The sequence below is a fragment of the Pogona vitticeps genome, chromosome 1, assembly GCF_051106095.1.
Source record: "Pogona vitticeps strain Pit_001003342236 chromosome 1, PviZW2.1, whole genome shotgun sequence".
NCBI lineage: Eukaryota > Metazoa > Chordata > Lepidosauria > Squamata > Agamidae > Pogona > Pogona vitticeps.
The window spans coordinates 93,006,912-93,031,399 of NC_135783.1; the positions used below are offsets into that span (position 1 = coordinate 93,006,912).

Below are 24,488 nucleotides of genomic sequence, written 5' to 3' on the forward strand. Positions count from 1 at the left end.
CTGTCAGGCCCTCCTTGTGGGTGTGTAACTCAGATGCCTCAAACCTAAACTTCACTCAATTTGCAAGTCTTGTAGAGGAGATCCAGGGCAAGACTCTCTGTGATTATGGTGTCTCTAAGTGTTTGGAAGACCATTTTATAGGGTTTTAAATTAAAAAACAATTGACAATTTTTCTGACAGTATTTGTCAGGAAAAAATGTAAATTTGTAATTCATGATTCATTGACCTTGATGAATCACAAATAAAAGTGAATCACCATTTTTCTGATTCATGCCCATCTCTAGTCATGCTCATTTTATGGGATCTATAGTTAAATGGGATACTTAGAATTATCTGCTACAGCACTCTAGTGCACTTCCTGCTTCACCATAGTGCTAATACCAGGATTCCATAGGATGAAGCCATGGTAGTTAAAGTGATATTAGGCATTATAACTGTGGAGGCACTTTAAAAAAAGCAAAACCACAAGAACAAGCCATAGTTTGGTGAATTTATCAAGGGAGGGCTCATTATTAGTGTAAGAGATAAACAAGCTATGAATGCCTACAGCAGTAGGAAACTGGGCCAAAGGAGCTGTGTACATTTCTGTATATAATAGTCAAAACATTTACTGCATGCCACCATACATTAATGTTCTGATATTTCTTTCAGAGTTGACCTGATAAATATCAGCAGTTCTGTGTTGAAATGATTGCAGCTGATTATTAAGGATGTATTTATTTATTTATCACCAAGTTTCACACAAATGAAATTCATTTTAATAGCCCAGTGCTGGCTGTTGGCCATGCCTACAGGCATAGCTGCTATTTGCAAGGGTAACAAAGGCTGATCTAGTGAGAAAGTCCACTAGAAGTGTTGACACCATAGTTAGAAGGAGAAAATATGCAAACAGAAGTAGTGAAGAAAGTGCGTAGTTCTCTATTTTACTTTTACTTCCTACACAGCAGTAAGCCTGAGTCAATATATCTCCCTATCCCACTCTGATTTAGATGAAGTATCACAAGGACTGTGATATATGTCTGGATTTTTGCTGATGCAGAGACAATGAATGAGTATCAGAATCATGATCCTAGAGACTGTTATGGAGCTAGGAATTACTTTTCTCTGTAGACAAAAGTGTTTTAAAGACCATGTCCGATATTAATTTTCCTATTTTTAAAGTGTTGTTCGCTTCTTTTCTTACTATCCAATTTGGCAGACATGGTTAAAACACTTATCTTTGAGAATACAGTAGGTTTTCTCTTGGCAAAATGCATAATGCTGGGGAAAGTTACTTTTTCTGGACTGCAACTTTCAGAATCTCTCAAACATGCTGGGAAATCTGGAAACTGTAGCCCAGTGGTATCTCTGGGAGTTCTAATGCAAAAAAGCAACTTTTCCAAGCTTTATAAATGGGTCTCTGTTCATATATGTACAGGAGCAGGACACTGTCCTGATAAATCAAAACATTTATTTATCTTTTTACATAGGTTTTGATTTCTAATAATAATAATTAGAAAACCCTTTAATGCAGAAATGTTTCCATTCCTTCTACCAAAATGGCAAGTGTAAAAGAGCAGTAGAGGAGCAACAGCAAAAGGGGTTTGTTTTAAGAAATTCAAAATTTTGAGATGACAGCAGTTCTCTAAATCTGTACAGTATTTGAAATACCATTCCCTCCTCATATGTCCAACATTGTAATCATATACACAACGATTCAGTAAAATGAAAATGAAATAGTTTCCTGGTGCTATTTTATTTTATTCATCTGATCCTTCTCTGTCAGTGAAGGTTACCCAGTGTAGCTCACAAATGAATTAATATAAGTTAGACTAAAAACACAATAAATTGTACACTCAGAAAAGAATTAAACATGTATGTATAGGACTATAACCTAAATCATTCTTGGCTTTTTAATACTGGGTTAAAGAAAGGGTCCTGTCTTTAAGAGAACTAAGAATTACCTGAAAGTCAAAATCATAAGGTCCTGGAGTACTGGGACATTAATGAGTATATCCCATCATCACAATGGGATACTGTAACTGTACAAGGTAGCCTCTGTATACATCTCTATTCGGAGACCCATTTGAACACAAATGTCTGACCTTTTCCAGACCTTCATACATTCAAGTGCCACATATGCAGAAAATTGAACCCCCCTGCTTAATGTTCAGGAGTGTGTGGGGGGAGCACACACAGAGAGAGAGAGAGAGAGAGAGAGAGAGAGACTACACCATCTTGAAGAGGCTGGGACCTTGCACAACATCATCTTCAAGACCTCTCTGTCTCACAGGATCCCACAGTCTCATGTGAGCTCCCCAAAGGGCAGGCTGTTGAAATGGGCCTAACCATCTTACACCTCACCAATTTCCAGGAAAGCAGACAGCAGAGTACCTTTGGATAGTTTGTGTGTATGCAAGATGCACACAGATTCTTGGAAGTAGGAATGTGAAGAAATTTCACCCATGTCTCTTATCTGATTGAAGCAGATTGTCTTGACATGAAAAGACAAGGAATCACAGATCCACATCAGGGATCTTGTTTCAAAGGCAAGACTGAAAGAACAAGTGCTTTGAGAGAAGGTAATGTTTATGCAATTTGTGCAGTTCTCTTCCTTTGTGAAGGTAGTCACATGTATGCAGCAAACAAAAAGGAAGACAGTGACAGCTTGGAAAGACAGAAGCAACCCACCCAGTGTAATAATTTTTCCTTTATTATTAATTCGTTTATATAAATACATAAAACATTAGCATCTTAAATGTGCAAATATTCTCCAAGACCAACAAAATTTTAGCACTCATGGCAGGGGAAAATGTGATTTATTGATTAGCACGTGCAAACAAACCACCTTTACATTTCTCTCTGTGTATGTTTCAAAAAGGGAATTTATAAATATGCCTCAAAAGGAAATTGATAATATGTCACATTATGTTAGTGTGACCGAAATGGAAAGGACTTTCCACTGGAGCTAGTGACCTACAAAGATCTTGAGCACGAAAGCAAAAAAACAAACAAACAAAAAAACTATTTCTTGAGCTCCTCCAATGTATCTCCAAGCAGCAGAGGGCATTGTTTGTTCACTCTTTGGAAAAGAACATGGAGACCATGGAATTGGTAGAGTAGACTGGATGGGGAAAAGAAAAATGGAAACAAAAAAGGTGTGAAAAGTACATGGAAAAAAAATTACCTAAAAGAAAATGCAAAAAAAGGCGGAAGAAGGTGGCCATACAGCTGCAGAGACAAAAAAGTGTCTTTAATTCCAACACATTTGGAACATCAGTTATTTTCAAAGGAAAATTCACAAAGACATAAGGCAGTTGGAATGGCTCATGCTCAGCCATTTGAGAGAGTACATTTACGTTATTCATCTATATCTTCTATATCTAATCACATTCCTTACAGGCTATGGTAGTATAACCACTCAAAAAGATAAAAAGCTAATCGCCGAGACTGACTACGAGAAAGTCTGGTGTCTGAACGTGCAGGGACTTAAGCCGCTTTGTTGACTCTGTGCTACAGCTGCTTTTATTGAAGTTCCCACCTGTTCTCTAAACAGGAAGACAGCCTGGTTTCATCTCCTAGGCAGATTAGTGCCGGAGTTGTATTCAGTTTTAAGTAAAAACATAGATCTGTGAACATATTTCATATCATCTCATTTGTAAGAACTGTATTTAGTAGCTAGACATAAGTTTAAACAAGTCTTCCAAGAATATAGGAAAACAGTAGATGACTTCTTTTGCAGGTTTGCAACTAGTCATCTTATGTGTTTTTATTTAATTTTAGATTTGTTTGCTCAGATCTACTTTGATTTGCATTCCTGAACTGAGCAGAGGGTTGGACTCGATAGCCTTATAGCCCCCTTCCAATGCTATGATTCCACCTCCTATGAATGTTGGACTAGGACTGATAAAATTGTAGTAAGAAACCTTCATCATGTATTTGTTTAACCATCTCTACTTAGAGGATATGAACAGCCATCCTCTTGAGACTCTCATCTTCTGTTGAGCGATTATAGCTAGAACATCTTCCCATAGCTTGGGCTTTCAGCAACAATGTAGCTTTGCAATTTCCCAGCAAATTGGCACCCCCGTGTAATTAAAATAATGACATAGCATTGCTTCTTGCTGATTCCTAATGTCTCTGTCTCTCTTGCTCCCCCCATTTTTCACTGTGAACAGCTGTGGTCATGCAAAGGATACACCTGGCAGCTATACGATTCTAATGCCAGACTTGTATTTCTAGCACTTGTTTACCTTTTTTTTTAAAGCTGAACTGTTATAGTGAGTGGGAATGGTGCCTTGAGAAAAAAATGATGCAGGTGGTATTGAGAATGGAAAAGAAGAAAGCCAAGACTGGCTGGCATAATTAGCCAGCTTGTTTGAAATTTCTTAGAAATGTGTCATATCACCTGAAGTACATTTGGAAGACCAAGAGTTTTCATGGGCTCAGAAACTATGAAGCTGATGAGAATTAGTAAATAAAAAGTGCACTGTTCTCCATCTGTATTGTAAACATTTCCCAGCTAAACTCACATTGTGACAAATAAATGTGGTGTCTTTGCCTTTCTATAAGGTAATTTATGTAAGGTAAACCTTACCTTTTATAAGGTAAAAGAAGCTCTGCCCTAAAACAAGCTGGACATGAAATTCTATTTCGAAATACTGAGGTACTGGACAATACCAGCAATCATTATGTTAGACTGCACAGGGAAGCCATTGAAATCCACAAACACCAGTAGAGCTTAAAGAAGAAAGTTTAAAACTCAACAAAGTCTGGCTCACAGTACTGAAAAATACAGTATGCAAAACATCAATGAACTCTACCCTGCGACAAGGACCAGTGTGATCACTGCACACAAAGACCAGCTAATGACACCCATCAATCACAGTGACTGATCATCTCTCCCCCTTACAACAACAACACACCCACAACAAAAATACTCTGATCACCATAATCACCCAATCTCCTGAAAAGGACAAAAGCTGATCCCACAGCTATAAATACTCAACTATCCAACAAATTGCAACAGAGCACAGACAGAGTTCTGACTCCAGTCCTCTGAAGATGCCGGCCACAGAGACTGGCAAAACATTAGGAAGAAAAACTTTAAGAACACAGCCAAACAGCCCGGAAAACTCACAACAACCATTAACATTTCTGTTATGACTATTTTAAAGCACACAGTTTTTCAAACATAGGGTTCTTGGTAAATTAGTATCATTGCTGCTGTTACAAGTTTAATTATTTAAAAGCAGTTTTCTAATGCAGCTCTTAAATATGAAGAGGAAACCAACTGGTGCACAGGCAGGTGCAGACGTTTTATGTTAACTAATGTTAACAGGGCAGAAGAAATGCTGGCAACCATTGGTAACAGACAACAGCAATCACAGTCTCCAGCCAAGTTCAGGCGCTCACCATGGGAGAACACTATTTACATAGCAGACAAAGAGGGCTCTGATTCTCCACTCTGTGAAAGTTTTAAGTGGTGAGTTGATACATACCTAATGGAGATAATGATCTAAGAGCTGCATTACATTTGCATTTGTCATGTACTTTTATAAAAACAATAAAGTGAAATCCTCTTGCAGTGCTCTATCAATAGTGGCAAATGACCGTCAATTAAAGACTTATTTTGATATTTCTGGGTTGCATGTGCCTTTGTTGCATTGTGTATGAGTTGCATGCACCCCAAAACTGCCTTTGATAAGATGGCCACTGAGGATGACATCATCACTATTTCACACCTGGAGCTGTGTAACAGGGTTACAGCCATTGTGCTATTTTTAATCAAAAGATAAAATTAACTTAAAAGTAATTGAACTGCTGTTTTAAATATATTTCAGCAAAGCGGCCAATGACTAGAAGGGCCTAGAGGTTTGCACACTCTGTCCTCCCCATTCCACTGCTTAGAAACCAGTAATTTATAATAGGAAGTGCTGAACAGGTAACTAAGTACAAAGGAAAGAGTCGGCCAAACAGATACACACAGGAAGACACGAGGACCTACACATAGTCTTATAGCTATGGAATTTCTTGATCTTTCTTCATACACATTTAGAATATCTCTTCATGTGACACATAGAACAGCACTAAGACTGCACTTGTCACAAAGGAGGCAAAAAGATGTCTTTGCTATATCTCTATTAAAAAAAACATATTGTGGCACCTTTAAAAATATTTTAGTGTCACTTTTTTGTGGATAAAGTCCACTTCTCCAGGCACATGGACTTTTATGTTGGTTATTGCTGCTGCTGCTGCTACTTCTACAGATTAATACTGCTATCTCTGATAAATTACCTTATAAAAAGGCAAAGACAGCAAATTGTCAGAGCAGACTAAGAATGCCATAAATTAAAGCTAGACCAAAACTTGAAGACAGATAATTGACTTAAAGTATAACTAAGACTGTGTTTGCACTGGGGATGAAATGCAAAATGGAAAGTACCAGGTCATCACACATCGAAACAAAAAGAATGAAACAAAGAAAGTTCACTGTTCATTGGGTTCCAACAAACTCTGTACCTTTAACATATTCAAACTTCTCCTCTCCCGGCCTGGATACTCACTGCTGATAGCAGCTCTTGCAGTGTTATTGGATGAAAAGTTTCCTTGGCAATTGGACAGACAAAGGGTGAAAGAAAACTTGAAGACAGATAATTGACTTAAACTATAACTAAGACTTTGTTTGCACTGGGGATGAAAATCTTCACTCCTATTATTCTCACAGTTGAACATTACAAAAACATTTAAAAATTCATTCTCTCTGATGTGCATTTAAAATTTATGATTTTTTTCATATTTCAGAATCATTTTGTAAAAACTGGGAAATGTACAAGGCTTTTTAAAATGAAAGAGCAGTTGTTGTTTTTTAAAATATGAAAGATGCAATGTGTTTTACACAAACAGAATATTTTTTACTAAAAACAGAATGCTTTTTGCTACAAAATATAACTTTTATGCAAAATACAAGGTTTTGGTAATGTTGCAGATGATGAAGAAATGGTAATCTTATCGCAGACCACCAAAATGTTAACCAAATAAGAGTTTTTAAAAAATCAGAGAACACCTCCCACACACAAACACATAAAAGGAAAAATAGCATTAAAAACAACATCAGCACAGTCTCCTCTTTCAAAACCAACAAAAGCAAGCAAGCAAATTAAAAGGGGGAATCAAAGCAACCTACAACCACCCAAACTACTAGAATATCGTGAGGGGTTTTTTTCCTCCCCCTATCATTTGATGCCTTCCCCCTTTTTGTTTTCTTTGAGGTCAGCAGGAAGCAACAGAAAGGCAAGACAGACAGGAAAAATAATCCAAGGAAGAAAAGGGGGAAATACTGAAAGAAATTCAAGTGGGGGGGAGGGAGAGATGCTGGCACTGACAGGCTGCATGGCACAATCAAAACGAATAATCCAAATAAGTGGTGGTGGGGGGAATTAAGGAAAAACATGACAGAAAAAGAAAGGATCCAAAATGGAGGAACAATGGTAGGCAGCACAATGCAAAATGGAAGGTACCAAGTCCTCACACATCGAAACAGAAAGAATGAAACAAAGAAAGTTCACTGTTCATTGGGTTCCAACAAACTCTGTACCTTTAACATATTCAAACTTCTCTTCTCCCGGCCTGGATACTCACTGCTGATAGCAGCTCTTGCAGTGTTATTGGATGAAAAGTTTCCTTGGCAATTGGACAGACAAAGGGTGAAAGAAAAGTTAAAAGAAATAGAGAAGCAAGAAAAAAAACACAAACATTAATATACCCCCCCTCTTTTTTTTGGTAATATACATTGTTTGTGTTTAAAAGGTTTTTTCCTCCCCAATAATTGGGGAAAGAACAGCAAAAAAGAGAGAGTGCCTCTTTTATGTTTTTCTTTCACGTAAACATGAATGTTCTATTCCTAGTTATATAGTTTACATAACTATAATCAATGTGGGTGGTAAGCTAGAAAAAGTGGAAGGTTACAAAAGCAATTCAAAACACTTCTTCATTTGATAGGACCTCAAGGAAGGCCTCCCTGGATGGCCCAGTACCTAAAATGTTGTCACTCACAGGCACAAAGGTTCAGGACTTGCAGACTGCTTTGTCCATACTATGGAACTCTTTACATTTATTAATCCCCCCTGCTGGTAAAAATTATATCTTTGTGATGTTTTTGCTCTTGCACTTTTTACCTGGTATTTTAAAGTTTTATTTGTATTTTTTTTGTTCTTGTTTGTGAGATTAAGTTATCAATTTAAAGGAAATAAATTTGAGCTGTTCATAATCAAATTGTATGGGTAAGTAATAGCAATTTAGGGATTTGACGTTTTCTTCCTGGCTACATTTTCTCCACAGCAATTTTAACTTAAAGAAGAAGGGAGAAAAAAGGGGGACCCCTGCCAATCAAATTATGCAAACATCTCCCTACTAGAATGTCAAGTGTATTTATAAGCCAGTGATGGATACTAAAATATTCTTCTTCCAAAGAGGAATAGAACCCTCTTAAAAGAGTGTGATCCAAATAATAGAACTGAAACATTTATTCAACTCTGTTCAACCTCAAGATGTACAAAATACTTCAAGAAGAAAAACTGAGAAATTCCTATTGACTATTCTAGAAGAGTCAAGAAAAAGCATGTCAATGCATTCTAGGAAAATACGACATTTTTCACCTTTAGCTTTCTTTAACATTATTCCAATTTTTTGTCAGGAAGATAAAGAGTATGAGCTTTATTCTACTCTTCATTGGGGAAAAGCAACTGTGATGAAGCCAAACTGCTGTTCCTCTTCAACAGTGACCTTAAGGGCATCCTTCCATGATTCATCCTTATGCTAAATCAGGGATGGACACAGAGTGGTCTGGGGGAAGCTTAAAGCTCACCAGGGCTCCCATATTAGTACCCATGGGCCCTGCACCCCAATTCTTTGCCTTTAAATGGCCTGTCATACTATCTGGGAGTATGGTAGGGTTGCCAGACATCTGGCAAAAGGAGGACATGTCCTCCTTTTCAGGATAATGTCCTCCGTCCAGCAGGCAAAACTAAAAAACTTTAAAATGTCCGGCTTTTGTATCTCCACCCCACCCCCTCCCCCAACTCCTGAAGCCAAACAAGCCACCTCTCCCTGTTACTTCCTTGGTTGCGGCAGGGCACTTGGTTCTTTCAGAGACTGGAGATAAGCTGGCTTGATTGTTTAGAGCTGCTACAGCCCCGAGCAGTCAATCCAGGGCTTGCGAGAGAGAGGGAAGGGTGGCTTCATCAAGCTTGTTTATTGCTTCCGCCTGAGCTGATTAAGGCAAGAAGGAAGGTGTGAGAGAGGGATGGATGGAAATGGACATGAGAGGTGTGGAGTGAGTGCGCTTGCTTGCCTGCTTTCCTCCACCAGAGGGAAAGCTGGTCTGGGGTTTGGGGGGCGGCGGCTGTTCAGAGTCAGGGAAATAGGGGCCAGTCCAGTCCCTCCTTCCTCCTAAAGCCGGGGAAGAGGAGGCACTTTTGTCCCCCCCCCTTCTGCCCCAACCCTATGCACCCCTGACTCTGGGGCATGTGCAGAGTGCGTTTCCAGGCCCAGGAGCCAGAAGCATGTGCAGAGTTATCCCCGATGCTTGTGGGAGCTGGAAATTTTCACACACACAAGTGGATTTCTCTCAGTTTGAGAAATTGCAAAGGGTGGAGAAAATGGCTCAGTGTGTGTGTGTGTGTGTGTGTGTGTGTGTGTGTGTGTCTGCAAATCCATTGAAATCCACACCTTGTTTTTTTTCCTTGTTTTTAAAGTGTTTCAAATCTGTCACACAACTTTTTAAACTTTTTATTTCACTTTATTATGCTTTTATTAATGTGATTTCTTAGTGTATTTTGTTTTAGTAGCTCTTATATTTTGTTTGATTGTTGCTGGTTATGTTGGGTTTTTTATGTTATTGTTTAATTCTCTTTTTGTAAACTGCCCAGAGTGGCCTTGGCAGCCAGATGGGCGCTATACAAATTTAAAAAATCAATAAATAAAACAAGGGGTATGGGTCTCCATTAAAGGAAGGAATAGATTGTCTCCATTGGTCATGGAAGCCCAGTAAGTGTATATGTATTGTTTTTTTAACACTTTTTAAAACAGGAAAACACAGTGGCCAGTGGATTCTGACTTTTGTAGTCCAAAAAATGTAATTTTCCCAGACCTTTCAAGACTGAGTAGGTTGAATGGCTATGGTATTGCCCCATGATTAAAGAGCTATTCTCCCCAATACCTAATTCCAAAAGCGACCCATCCCCTCACCCCACCCCGTGCATGGAGCCCCCCTCCCATATGTCCTCCTTTGTCCTCCTTTTTGGCTTTCTACGTCTTCCTTTTCATACCCATGTATCTGGCAACCCTAAGTATGGGGCAATTTTGTCATATTCTCCACCCCCCAACCCCGGTCAGTTTTAGGCCTGGAAAGACTGTTTCAAAACTAGATTTGAAAATGAATGATTACTGCTTCCGCCAAGTTTACAATCTACTCTGCTCTACTTATATGGGAGAAGAAAGAGTTGAATTATTGAATTTAACTCAAAGAAAGTAAACAAATACATCCTATCAATTTCTATTTAATGTGTATGAGCAAATCTTAGTGTTCATGCTTATTTTCCTACAAAACTCCCTACCTTTATGTTTCTAATGCTGGGAATTCTGATTAGTTACCAAATGCAGAAGCAGTAAATGAGCTGGCTTTTAATTCTTTTCACATATAATATAATTCCTCAATGTCATTGTTCCTCAGTGCCAATGACAAAACCTCAGCCCTTTTAATTTGTAAAACAGTACTTTCCTTCATACAGGGACATTTCCTCTTTCTCATCAAACTTATCCTAGTGTCTCATCCCTAGAGAACTACTACTTAGCTTCTGTCTTGCTGTCATTTCTTTATTTGATGTGCACACACATACATACCCGCATATTCTGTGCTTGAAAGATTTGTGAAAGGATTGTCTCTTGACTTCCCTTTTTGTGTATCTTGGTCTGGTTACAGGTATAAAAACCAGAAAAGTTCTGCTAATGAAGGGACTTATTCAAACTGATTTTCAGGTCTTTAACATTAACAATGAAAGAAGTATTGAAAATGGACCTTTTTATAATTCACCATTGGCAACCTCATGAAAACATACTTTTCTCACTAAAAGAGAATTTTTGGGATGCATCACTCTGTGTGAATCAAACTGTAAGTCTCATTTTATGTTGCTATTTGCTGTTGGAGGGATAGATTTGCAGCCACTGTTTTCTCTATTTATATTTGAATTAACTATGGATTTTTAATTTTTATTCCTACATTTAGCAATTTAGTGTTTCCATTGTTTTGAAAAATAAGAAATAAGGTGCATGACAATCTTTTTCATTCTCTCTTACAAGCTGTTGCCATGTTGTGTAGAGAGAATAACAGGGGAGAGACACGGAGTGCTGCTGATGCAGTTGCATTATTTTATTCTCCTACAAGATTAGCCGATCATCCATATCACCATAATAAAGGGAAGAATGACTTACCTTATCCAGAATCTAATTTTAAGATATATGAAGAATGAGAATGTATGTCTTCGACAGAAGTCCCACCCAACCATTGGCTGGGGGGCAGGCGGGGAGAGGATGAAGAAATAAATCCAATAATTGCACAGGAGAATAACTTTCATTCCATATCTGCTCTGGAGAATCAAATTTCTAGGAGTGCATTCCCAAACTACCATGATTTTGAGGCAAGCTTTGTCCACTGTCCCCTTGTAAGAAATAAGCTGTGACTGTGAACCAGGTTTATCAGAAGAAACATGTGTGTAATTTGAGTGATCGCTAAATCAATATGGATTTTCTTCTGATTTACGTTGAATTCTGATAGATGAGACTGAAAGAAGTACTAAATTTTTGTGCTGTAATGAAACTTGGCATTTGACTGCTATCATTAAAAAAATAACCCTGAACTCTAGCACCTTTAGGCATTTTACCTTGCACATTTGGCATTTATATAGCAAATTACCAGACATCTTGCTGACTGTGGTAGCTGCGCAGGAGTCATAAAAGTGGTTTCATTTAGCTGAGCTGATTTTAAAACCCCTGGTCTTACAAACAACTGTATCAGGTTGAAGTTCAGTCTCACTCTGCCAAGGAACTAAAAGGGTCAAATCTTGCCTCATTTTCTACCTCAATAGCTTGTGGCAACAGTGTGCTTTAAACAGGTAAATAATGGTGTAACAAAAACATGTGGGAGAAAGGGACAAGAACAAATACATTCCTTCCTACCACCAGATGGGCATTGTGCTTGGATGTGGTGCAGGGTTGGCATCTTTTGATGTTCTTGGTTATTGAAATGCAGTGCCCATCAGCCATAGCTAGCATAACAAATAGTGAGAGACCTTTGGCACCATAGTCCAACACCACCAAGTTGCCCTCTCCGAGTGCAGATAATTATGAAGATCAGACTATAGGATGTGTTCAGAAGTGATAGAACCTAACCCTGAATGTGTGTAGAGGACCAATAGTCACCAGGTAATCAGCATCTTCTCCTACTCAGGGGATTCTCAAGACCACCTAACTGGCCATAATCTGAATAATGGATTCAATGGATCATCACTAAACCAGTCCTTCCATTTTAGGCCTTCTGAGAAGTTTTCATGTGTCTGATTGTCTCAGAAGAGGAAAGCAAGAGAAGAAAACACAGAGATTATATACGTTTTGTTCTGTTATACTTAGGCTCATTTCAGTAAAAGAGACAGACAGTCCATTGCTGTTTGGAATAGGCAGTCTATAACTGGTACAAAAAGATTGCTATCTTACATAACAATTTCTCAAGAAGCTATGGATCATTCTAAAAGAAATGTGTGTGCCTCCTGCTGTGTAGCCTGTCTTATGGACAAGAGGTTATGGTTAGAACAGAATACATAGAAACTGAATTATTTCCCATAGGCAAAGGGGTCAGAAAAAAGTGTATTTCATCTCTCTGACTGTTCAGTCTGTACGCAAAATACAGTATATCATACAGAAAGCTGGATTAGATACAGATGAAGGAGGAATAAAAGTTGGGGAAGAAACATCAATAGTTTAAGATATGCAAACAACACCATCTTATTGGCAGCAATGAGTTGAAAGAACTCCTGATGAAAGGTGAAAGAACAAAGAGCTGAAGCAGGACTGTTGATGAACATTAAGAAGCAAAAAACATGACTGTAGAAAAAGTACATAACTTTAATGTTAACAATGAAGAAATGGAAATAGTTAAATGTAGGTGATCAAGGCAAGAGGAGAAGGGGACGACAGAGGATGAGATGGCTGGACAGTGTCATCGAAGCAACCAACATGAATTTGACCCAACTTCGGGAGGCAGTGGAAGACAGGAGGGCCTGGCCTGCTCTGGTCCATGGGGTCACGAAGAGTCAGACATAACTTAATGACTAAATGACTAAACGAGGTGATCACAGAACAAAAGGAAAACTAATGATGGGGGTAATCACAGAACAATAGAAAGGCAATTGCAAAGAAGTCAACAAGCAGATGTCCGAGCCAGCAGAGCCTAAAGGCAATGCCTTGAGAACTCTTTTATTAACTTAGCAAGGGTTACATCGTATGTTGTGAGAATTCAGATAGGATACTGGTTACCCAATCGCCATTAGGATTTGCCGGAAAAAGTCTTTGAATTTATGATCTAACTCTAAGGGGGAAAGGACAGAATGAGTGGGTTACCCCACCCGGTGGGAGCTGCTGCTTCTCTGCCAGGAGAGCTTGCTCTCACTGAAAGAGGAATGCAGCTAACGACATTGGGCAGGAGCTTCCCACAGTTAAACGGTTTTTGTGTATCTCGGTTCTAATGTTGATTCAAATGAAGAGTGCAGCTGAGACTCAGAAGTGCATCTATGAAGGAACAAATAAATAGTCTCAAGTGTAAGAATGAGAGCCACTGGAGACCACAACAAGATCATCTGCACCATTGTATTCCTGATTACTGTGTACAGATGGGAACACTGGGCAATGAATGAAGCCAACAGGAAAAAAGTTTGAGTCATACATAGTACGGTACTGGAGGGGAGCTTTGCAAATATCATGGAAAAATGTTTGCAGATTGACTCGACTGCCCAAAATACAAACAAGTGGGTCCTAGATGCAATTAAGGTTGAGCTGTCTCTAGAGATGAAAAATAACAAAGCTGAAGCTGTCATACATCATGATGGGACTTGCTGAAAAAAGCAATAACACTAGGAAAAGTTGAAGGCAGCAAGAAAGAAGACCAAATATGAGATGGATTGGCTCCAGAAGGGAAGCCACAGCCTTGAATTTGCAAGAACTGAGCGGTGCTGCTGAAGACAGAACAGTTTAGATGTCACTCATGTCTACAATCCACTCTGGACTTGGGCAGAAGTATTTTATTCCACTTCCTGCAGAATTTTGCAGAGAGAGAGTGCATGATTCCAGCCATGTCTACAGAGCAGCAGGTATGGAACATTTTCCCCTTCATCAAAAGATATTCTTCCAATGCTGCTGATTTTCTTTACTTTTTTTCTTATACTTTGGAGCAGCAATTTACATCCTGTTTCACGTTGTTATTTCCCATCTGATATTAACTGTGCAAAGGAAACTTGCACCTGTTTCTCCCGATCTTCTTTGAAAGGGTGCCAATTTATTTTTATATGTATGTTTTCAAGTTTATTCATGGTGAGTGATGGGTCTTATTTTATGCAATTTTCAGACTGCTTGTCTCAGGCAAATTTAGAGATATAATTAATCACATGGGATTACTGCAACTTAACAATTTTCTTTTATTTGGAGGAAGTCAACTCCTCCAGATATCCAGTTTTATGTTTAGAACTGAGAGCTTAATACAAGCAAGATTTACTTTTGCAAACACATCTTGTCAGCTAACTCTTTATGAGCTCTGTAGGACTGAACTTGAAAGACTGACATTACTCCCACTGAAGCAAACTTCACTAGAGCAATTTTCAGAAGAGATAAAACAAACTATTTACTATAACAGAATATAGCAGAACCACGCTATCTGGAAGTTTTATTATTATAAAAGTTCCACAGATAAACTGATCCAATTGGGTGGAGCACCATAAAAGCACCCCATCTGATTTCCAGTTCAACTGGGAATAATGCCTGCCAACAGGTGCTAGACATGCAATAACCACTGCTTTTCCAGGAACTCTATTTGCAGCGATACTCCATCAGTTGGTTGGAATTAGGGGACATAGCTCAAGTTAAGGGACACGTGTTATTTCCTGCTATTGCAAACATTCCTTCCAGGCACACAAATGCCTCAAACCTGCAATTGTATTTGCAAATTAAGCTTATGTTATCTCCTGATTTAAAAAAAAAAAAAAAAAGCTGATTTGAAACATGTAGGATGAGGGAACATCATGTTAGGATAAATTTTTCCCTATTAAAGGAGATCCATTTCTAATGATATTCTAACTGTATTGTACATTTCTGCCCTAGAAGAGTAGAATAGAGAAGCTCGCATCAACATGATACTATCAAAGTCACTTCCTGTTCTTCCCTCCAAATCCGAAGATGTAATCAGCACCATAAATTTGTAACCCCAGTTACTGGTTGGTAAACCAATCTACCATCCATGCCCTAAGTTGCCCTTTTGTTAATGAAAGGGGTTCGACTGCTCCTGGAAGGCAGACTTCGACAAGATGTAGATCAGGATTTCCACTAATTCCACCTTTTTCCAATGTCGATCTCTGAAGCAGATTTGGAAGAAGCACAAAGACTTGCAGGGATTGGTGAAAATTATCTCTTTTCCCCACCTTCCGTCAGCAGGAACATCTCAATAATAGTTCTGATCCTGGAACTTAAGATTCAAGCCCATATTTATATCTGGACTGATAAATCAAACCTGTTTCCTTTTTTTCAACTTTAAGACCACACTGTATGCATAACAAGTAAGATTCTCGTTCCTTCCTTTATAGTTCCACAAGGATTGACAAGAAAATGCAGCTGCCATGAGTTATCGACATGTTTCAAGGTTATTCTATGATAGTCAGTCTGCACTTTTTGCTACAGTGATTTGATTTTTTTTTTAAAAAAAATCTACTTCTAAATTATTCCTTCTGTATAGAATTATTTTATTTCTTTATTGAGCTCTGTTGAGTGAGGAATGTTTTTACCCACATTGTATTATTTCCAGCTGTGGTTCATATTCTGTCTTCTATACACAGTAGGACGAGTTAGATTTTTTTTTTTCATTCTGTCCTGATTTCTAATATTACTACATCATGGTCTGCCACATGTTATCAAGTCAAGTTTGACCCCCTTTTTTTCAGGTTTTTCTGGGTAGAGAATACTCAGAAGAGGTTTACCATTCTCTTCTTCTGGGGTCACTTATGAGACCGTACAGCTTGCCCAAGGCCACACAAGCTGGCTCTTCTCTCAGGAGGCAAGTGGGGAACTGAACTCTCAACTTCCGACTCCACAGCCAGATGCCTAACTGAAGATACACTTTTGCAAATGTTTTGCAAGCTATTTGCCCCTTCTAACTGCTTAGCAAAACAGAAAATATTATATCCGTTTGCTGCTATGTACTGTCACATCAAAACTGAATTATAATCACCCTAACAGGATTTTCAATATAAGGGAAGTATTTCAGGAGTGATTTTACCAGTCCCCTGCCCCAGGGAGTTTCCATGGCAGAGCTGGGGAGCTGAACCCAGGTCTCCTAAGTCCTAGTCTATTACTCTGTCCACTACACACCACACTGGGTACCCCGTTAAAAGTCATTAAAACAGCTCATCTAGAAATGTAAATAGCAACATCAACAACAAAAACATAGAAAACAGTCCTAAAAACTCTAAAAATCAAACCAGAATTTTAAAATAAAATTATTTGTGTGCTATATGCCATCAAATCACACATGTTAAACAATCATAATAAATATGTGAGATATGTCTCCAGCAACTTTCCATAGTCAAGGAAATGAACACAGGCCTCTTAGGTCCTTGTCTGTCAATCTATTCAATATTCCACACTGGCTCACCAAAAGATCCTTAGAGGTATCTTTAAAAAACTAATGGAAAGAGGGCTGAAATCCAGGTTCAGCTGCTTCAGCCCTAAGAACCCATTTTCAAACCTCTGTTATTCCTATTCCCACTGACTTTGTTTCATATGTTTTCTCCCAAGTCTTCAGAGTGACACAGAAAACAATATAAACAAGAGTATCTATTCAGTTAATTTTTATCCCTTGATAGGGACAGTGAAATATGTAAGTTTTTAAAGTTTTTTAAAAGTACAAATGCATCAATGAATGAAGAATTAGACAGTAGTTTATATACAGCACTTTAAAATAAACAAATAATATTAAATTCAGTTAAATAAATTTACTATTAGACAAATGTGAGCCCAGATACCTCATGTTTACAATTAGACACAACTTATCCTGAATCATTCTAGAAAACATTAAATGCATTTTTTTGTAACTTTACACAACATTTACAAATTTCCACCAATATATTCTGCTCTGGATGAAACAAAACTGTGTACAAAGGAAAAGATGATATTTTGATTTCACAGCGAATACAGAAAATATTGTTGGTACAAGTCTGCATCAACATAAAAGGCAATGATGATTAGAGATGCCTTCTGATGACTCCAGAGAAGCACCTTGATGTAGCAGAGCAGCAGTGGAAAACAACAGAAAGGAAGTCATGGGGTGCTCATGGCAATTACATCTTATGTGGAGAAAAACCTGTAGATATTTTTAACCTTAACCATACTGATTGAGCCATGAAAAGTTATGTAGACAAACTGTCCAAGAATAGTGTCTTCAAAAGTTGTGGATACAGCCCAAGTATAGACCATCTAGGTACCAAACTTGGTTATATTTTTATTCTGATTTAGACATGCATTAATAGTTGTAGAATAAGGAGGTGTGCTTGATCAATGATAACGTGAAGATGAAAGAGAGAAATATTGGTAGATATTAGTACAGATTTGATTCAGTGTTCTTTGAGCTGAAGGTGAGTTCTTATGGTATGAGACATGAAACTGTATTATCTTTAATTTGGGTATATCAGCAACTGGAAACATACTGTTTCCCAGAAGCTTTGCATTTGCACACTCTTCCCCATAACAAACACTTTTATTTACAAGAAGAGATTCCAAACTTGAGAGCCCAGATATTTGGGGGTACATGTCCCAGAAGTCCTAACTAATGTCAGTGTTGGCTAGGGTGCTGAGGACCGTAGCCCAAGAAATCTGTGGCGCTTTAATTTGGGAAACACTGACCGATAGTAATGTAGCACCATGTTTCAAGCCTATAGCAATTCCTGTCAAAGTGGTTTACTCCTATTTAGAGATGGGCATGGACAGGAAAAACAAGGAATTGAGCTGGTTTATAGTTCATGGCTAACCACAAACCCCCCAGAAAAAAATGAACCAGTTTGTGGTTCATTTTTCCCGTTCATGCTTGGGGAGGGGCAGCCTACGTGCCCATGCCTTCCACCACCCACCTGCACCATTCCCACTGTCCGCATCATTTCCCTATCTGGTCCTGCTTCACCACCTCCTCCTTCACCACCATTGCTGCCATCCTCAGAGGCAGCAGGCCTGGCCTCCCTTCCCAGAGCTAGGCCTTTGCTTCTGCTTCTGCGCCTGTGCCTGCTGCCCAGCTGATAGGCCAGCGCATGTGCAGAGGTGGCAGGCCTGACTATCATCTAGCAAATGGCTGAGGTAATGTTCTCAAAGCAGCCTGTTTCTCTTCAAAAATAATCTAATTATTATAACATGTTAATTTTACTTACAGTTCATATGTGCCCATAATTTTCAACTGTGCAGTGATCTGATACGGCTAAAGAAGAAAGAAATCTGCTAGATGTCTTGGTGTAAGATTTTATCCAGTCCAGCAGGGAGATGGGCAGACAAATTGTAGCAAAAGACTGGGAAACAAATGAAGATTGCTTTGGAACTCAGGTATCAGTGTGTCTGGAAAATGACCCTGGCAAAGAAACTAGTCATGTAGGATCCAGTTCAGCAAATGGGAAGTGAAACCATTTCTTAGTTTTTTGCAGTTTATTATTTGGTATATATTTGCATGATACATTAACAACAATGGACAAAACAGAAGACTTTTTAAAATTCAAATGGCAAGTTAGAAAATCTTCAAGACTAACAACTAACGTTGACTCTCAGAGCAAGATGGCTAACTAAGTTTATCTTTCCTGAAATAATATATACAGAAATTGATGCTACTATTATGAATGTGCCACTGTCTGAATGAATGTTATGAAATGTTATTGCTGTGTTTAAAGTACCTAATGAAAATACTTTTAAAATGAAGGGCATATTTGGCATTCACAATTGCTGTTTAGAAACTTTGCTTTGTATCTATGGATATTGTTGGAATTTTGGGACATACTGGGCTAAATCCTATCAGTTACCCCAGCCAGTGTAAGTGCAATGGCATAACCTGCAGCAGCAAATTGCTATTAGTTAACAAGCTGCTCTTTGTATCCCCTGCCGAGTGCAAGTAGCTTGAGTCGGTGTGCACCAAGGAATATAGCAGCAGCCCACTAACTAATGCAAACCCACTGCTGCTGCAAATTGTAACGCTGCATTTAGAACAGTGTATCTAGCTGAATCCAGAATCAATAGGATTCTGGCCATAGTGTAGGAGACATTTCCAGTAGCATGAATTGTGCTGCGCTTTTGCTTGTCAACATTCTGCACTATATTCATAAACAGACACTTAAACAATTGCTATAACTTTGTTTCTATTTTTATGTACAGGACAGATTCAGGATTCATATACAGTTTAATACCACTAGGGGGAGAGAAATAACACCACTGCATTAATTTTTTACTGGCTGTGTTTGCATCTCCAAGGTGAGCAAATATGAGGGCTTTAACCTGGCCTGAAACATGGCAGAAGGAAGTCGCAAATATTTTATTTACTATGTCCTTTCTACCAGAACTGTGAACAATCCTTGGATTATTCTTCCCTTCCACTTGTACAAAATACTCTTGTAATTATTGCCTGGTCATGGATACACTACTGACAATAATTATTAACACTAGCAATCTGCCACTGCTTACATTTTTCCTGGTTTTTTTAAAAAAAACATAATACTGTAATAACTTCTCCTTCATGAAATAGTCTTAGGTTGCATTTGTTATGTTGTTTTCTTTCATAGTCTAAAAATGAAGAAAGCCTATGGACCATAAATCATAATTGGAGGGGGGGGGAGCCCAAGATTCAATGACAAGAATATTTCTGAGGTTTGCATTTCTATGGGCCTTGAAGAACTTCATTTTCAAAACTCTACCAAGTGGGACTATGTTATTCTTTTGGCCTCTTTGGTGAAAGTATGTCTTCATCTTTATTTCCACCCCCCTCACAAAATGCCTCAGAAACAGTGAAAAGGGCAACTGCTTGCCTTCCCTAAGCAGATGCATCTTCCTATCCTAAAAGTTCTTTAAAAATAGTTCTTCAAGAACTGTGTGCCAGGCTGAGGAAGGAGAAAGGCAAAAAAGCACAGGGACTTAGCCTTTGCATCTTAATTACAACAGCTTTTTCCAAACCTGGAGTAAGTCAAGCTGTGTCGAAAGAATGGGGGAGATAAATGTGTGAGCTGAACGTCTGACGTCTAATATCTGCTACTGAAGATTTGGGATTTGATTTAGTGCCTCTATTGGAGACTTAGAGGAAAATATAATCCTAAGTCTTTCATCTCCTTTTAATAAATTCCCTTTCAGACATCCAATTTACCTTGTTGGCAGCTCTGCAGTTCAGAACAATGGATTTTTTTAAAAAAGAAAAGCTATATTATTTGAGGACTATTATTTCCTTCACCTCCTATGCTTCTAAACAGAATTGCAGTTTTTAGTATTGTTCAGGTTTGTGGAGTAAGAAAGGTAAACTCTGCTATCACTTTAAGAAATATTGGGATTTGTTTGGCAGGTTATAATTGTGATAACCTGCTTCTTGGCATTTTCAGCCAAACACAACCATCTAAGCTCCACATAACTTTCTTATAAAGTAGGGCTTCTTTTAGTTCTCCCCTGTGTGGAGTGAGATATTGTTCCATTGCAAAACACCTGCTACAGATCAGCTATCAACCAAGAAAGCAAATGCTGAAAGACAAAAGAAGTTTCAGAAAAGTGGAAGTACATTTTAACATGAAAGGGGAACCATGACAAGTCACTCAAACAAATTACAAAAGCCACTACAGTGGGGTCTCTACTTAAGAACTTAATCCGTATTGGAAGGTGGTTCTCAAGTTGAAAAGTTCTTATGTTGAATCTGCATTTCCCATAGGAATGCATTAAAAACCTTTTAATCCGTATCTTCTCTTTTCCGTCCATAGAAACTACAGTGGAACCTCTACTTAAGAACTTAATCGGTTTTGGAATTGTGTTCTTAAGTTGAAACGTTCTTAAGTTGAAGCAAAATTTCCCATAGGAATGGACTGAAAGCCAATTAATCCGTTCTCGCTGTTTTTTTGTTATATAGAGGTGCGTTCGTATATTGAAGCATTAGTTCCCATAGGAACTAATGCAAAGCTGGTTAATACGTACTCTACCACTAGGGGGAGAATTTTTTTTTAACCTAAGATGACCTAAGGTTAAAAAAAGAGCAGGAAAGGTTTTTTTTCCTGTTCTTATCTTGGATTTCTGTTCTCAAGTAGAAGCAAAATTTAGCAAATGGAGCTGTTCTTAAGTTGGATTGTTCTTAAGTAGAGACGTTCTTAAGTAGAGACCCCACTGTATTTCGGTATATACTGCATCTGTCTCGCATCTGTCCAATGCCACATTACAGATCACCCCAGACTGTCCATGAAGAGATATTATGGGCACCAAGGTGCACAGGATACCAACAGAATCCCAACACAGAATAGGCCACCTAGCTGCATCAGAAGCATACATTACATAATAGCTGATTATGGAATGGAACCTCTAGTTAACAAAACTGAACTTCTACAAACTATGGCCATTTCATCTCTCCACCCTTCATCTCTAGCCTGCTGTATAACCTAGACTACAGAGTTCGATGGAACAAGTTCCCTCCCAATTCTTTCAACCAGGTTTTTGCATTACAAGTTCAGTCAGCACTATCCACAATCCGCATTATAGAGGAGGGTATTTTAGGTGGAGTGGTCTACCTTTCCAGTTTGTGTGGGCAGTCTACACAGACATAACAGCCTCCCCTACTTCAGACTATCACTTTTGTGTGACTAATACAACCATTGCCATGTGACTTAACTATGAGATTCCTCCACAGAGGAGATGCCTGTACTAGAGGAGTCGGTGGATAAGCTTGTGGCCCTAGTCAGAACACAGCCTCAGAACAGAGGCACCTAAGGCAGAGCTTGCCATGTTCAGAGAAGATGCTCTGTTTAGTGTCTCCAGAGACAGAACTTCAGAGGAAGATCACCCCCCAAGAATACCGATAGATCTAACAAGCCCAGCTAAGGTGAAGTTTGCAAGTACATCAGGAACATCCCAAATGTTTAAAATACATGATTAGTGGCAACTGAGGCAAGGGTGGTACCCACACTTCTGACAGTGAAAAACAGAGTGCAAACATCTATGCAGCACTAAGAAACAATGGCCTTCCTAGCCATCTTTATTAATTTGCTCCTGTCACTCAGCACTCCTTGCTCCATTGATTGATAGACCTCCAGCCAACTGGATTCATATTGCTTCTTGATTGTACCTCCACCTGTTCCCTGACTGTACTGTTGATTTTTAAATATATTTTTTATTTCTATAACACACTCATACATACAAAACAAACAAAAACATATAAAACAATCAAAAGACATATAAAACAAACAAAACATATAGGTGAGGAGGTGTTTCACATTCAAACTTATCCATTACTGTATATAATTCTGAATACAACAGACCTTATGCCCTACTCCCATACTAAACCATACTATGTCCATATGTAGCCATGTATATTATATTTTATATCCTTATTTCAAATATTTAGTTCAATATCTAACGTCCTAAATTTATAGTAATTTTAAAGATTCTGTCTCATGCATTTTCATCTATCCAATTATATCTCAGAGTATCATACTGTATGCTCTTCAAAATCAACATTTCCAACGAACAAAAGGATATATGTGTCTAATCTTATCTACATGCACCTGTTCTGAATTCATATATGTTAACATCTCTACATAGGTGCCTCAAGATCAATTTCCTCTAAATGTTATGTTTATCATAACCATTTCTGATCACATAGTTAAGTATACTTATCTACCAATAAGATCCAGACATGGTCAATACAATCATGAGACCAACATTTCTAAAGATAAGAAGATACTATATGTCTAATCTTATCTGCATAGTCAATAATTTACATATTTTAATAGAGTGCCTTAGAAACAATAGCATCTAATATTATATTCATCATAAATGTTTCTAAGTTCATTGTTAAATGTGCTTATCTACCATTAAAATCCAACCATGACCAGAATTGCTTATAAGTATATTAACCATATTGATTTATATGTACTAATGTGTCTCTCAAACCAGTGCTTTCTATTGCTATGTTCATCAAGTAACTTTCCCCCTTTTAAATTGTCCTTATCAGCTCCAGTGTCATAAATCGAAAATTAGCATCTTGCCTTCTTTTTACCAGTTTAAAATGCCATCTATAAAATCAACTGTACTGTTGATTTATGGGTGGACTGACATGCTGACAATTCTTGTTACTTCTTGCACTTTGGTTACTGGCTCCCTGGTGCCCCAACTGAGCTTGACTTTCAGCACTCTCCTTTCCATCCTGACTGAGACTACATCTGTACAGGTGCAAATACTTGGTTCACAGTAACTTGCTACACAAAACTAGGACAACAAAGCTCATGGTTGTACTATATTCCTTTCTGAGTGTCCTTAAGATTTTGAGAACATCTTAACAGAACAGAACAGAGCAAACATAACAAACTAAAACCAAGTTTAGTCTCAAGTAGAGCTATGGAAACAAATTGTTAGTCAACACTACAGTAAGTCCTACTGATTGCAACATATCTCTTCCAGTTTGGATAACATTAGATTTAGTCCAGTAGTTTTTTTGAAAAGAAAAATAACATTAATTGATGAGTATTAGTGGAACGTTGCTGGAGTATGGTTGGAGCTGCCTGCACATGATTCAAGCAGATTGTTCCAGAAGAGAAGGAACCCTGGCGCCGGTCCAATCTATGTAATTCATTTCTATAGACATGGCTAAGGCCCTGCTAGATAAAGCCATGTGAAAGGCATTCTATGTTGGGGTGTGTGATCACCTCCAGCTCCATCTGAATCGAAATTTGTGTTGTCTAGATCAGGACTGATCTGCTGTAAACTGTTTTGGGGGTGGTTTGAACCAACTGTTCTCAGTTTCCTCTAGGTATTTGATAGTTTATGAGTCAGAGATTTGTTTGTTTTTTTAAAATTAGAATGGGGGAAAAGAGTTGTGGCCTGAGATTGGGGGGGAGGATGAGGGTTCTACACAGTGCCATGGATTTGAGGAATGTGCTGGACTTTAAGTAGAAGATTCATTGAGCTTACATTTCAGATAGCCATGCACTTTTTTTTTA

The 24,488-nt window shown here is 38.3% G+C and overlaps 1 protein-coding gene and 1 long non-coding RNA gene across 2 annotated transcripts in view; one reads left to right on the forward strand and one right to left on the reverse strand.

Moving 5' to 3' along the window:
• The window catches only part of LOC144586492 (uncharacterized), a 1,082,363-nt gene that overhangs the window by 1,041,311 nt on the left and 16,564 nt on the right, over positions 1 to 24,488 (reverse strand). The window lies entirely within an intron of this gene.
• The window catches only part of LOC144586528 (uncharacterized), a 34,862-nt gene continuing 10,374 nt past the window's right edge, over positions 1 to 24,488 (forward strand). The window contains exon 1 of the long non-coding RNA XR_013541397.1: positions 1 to 24,488. This exon is cut by the window's right edge and continues 7,634 nt beyond it. This is a non-coding gene — a long non-coding RNA (uncharacterized LOC144586528).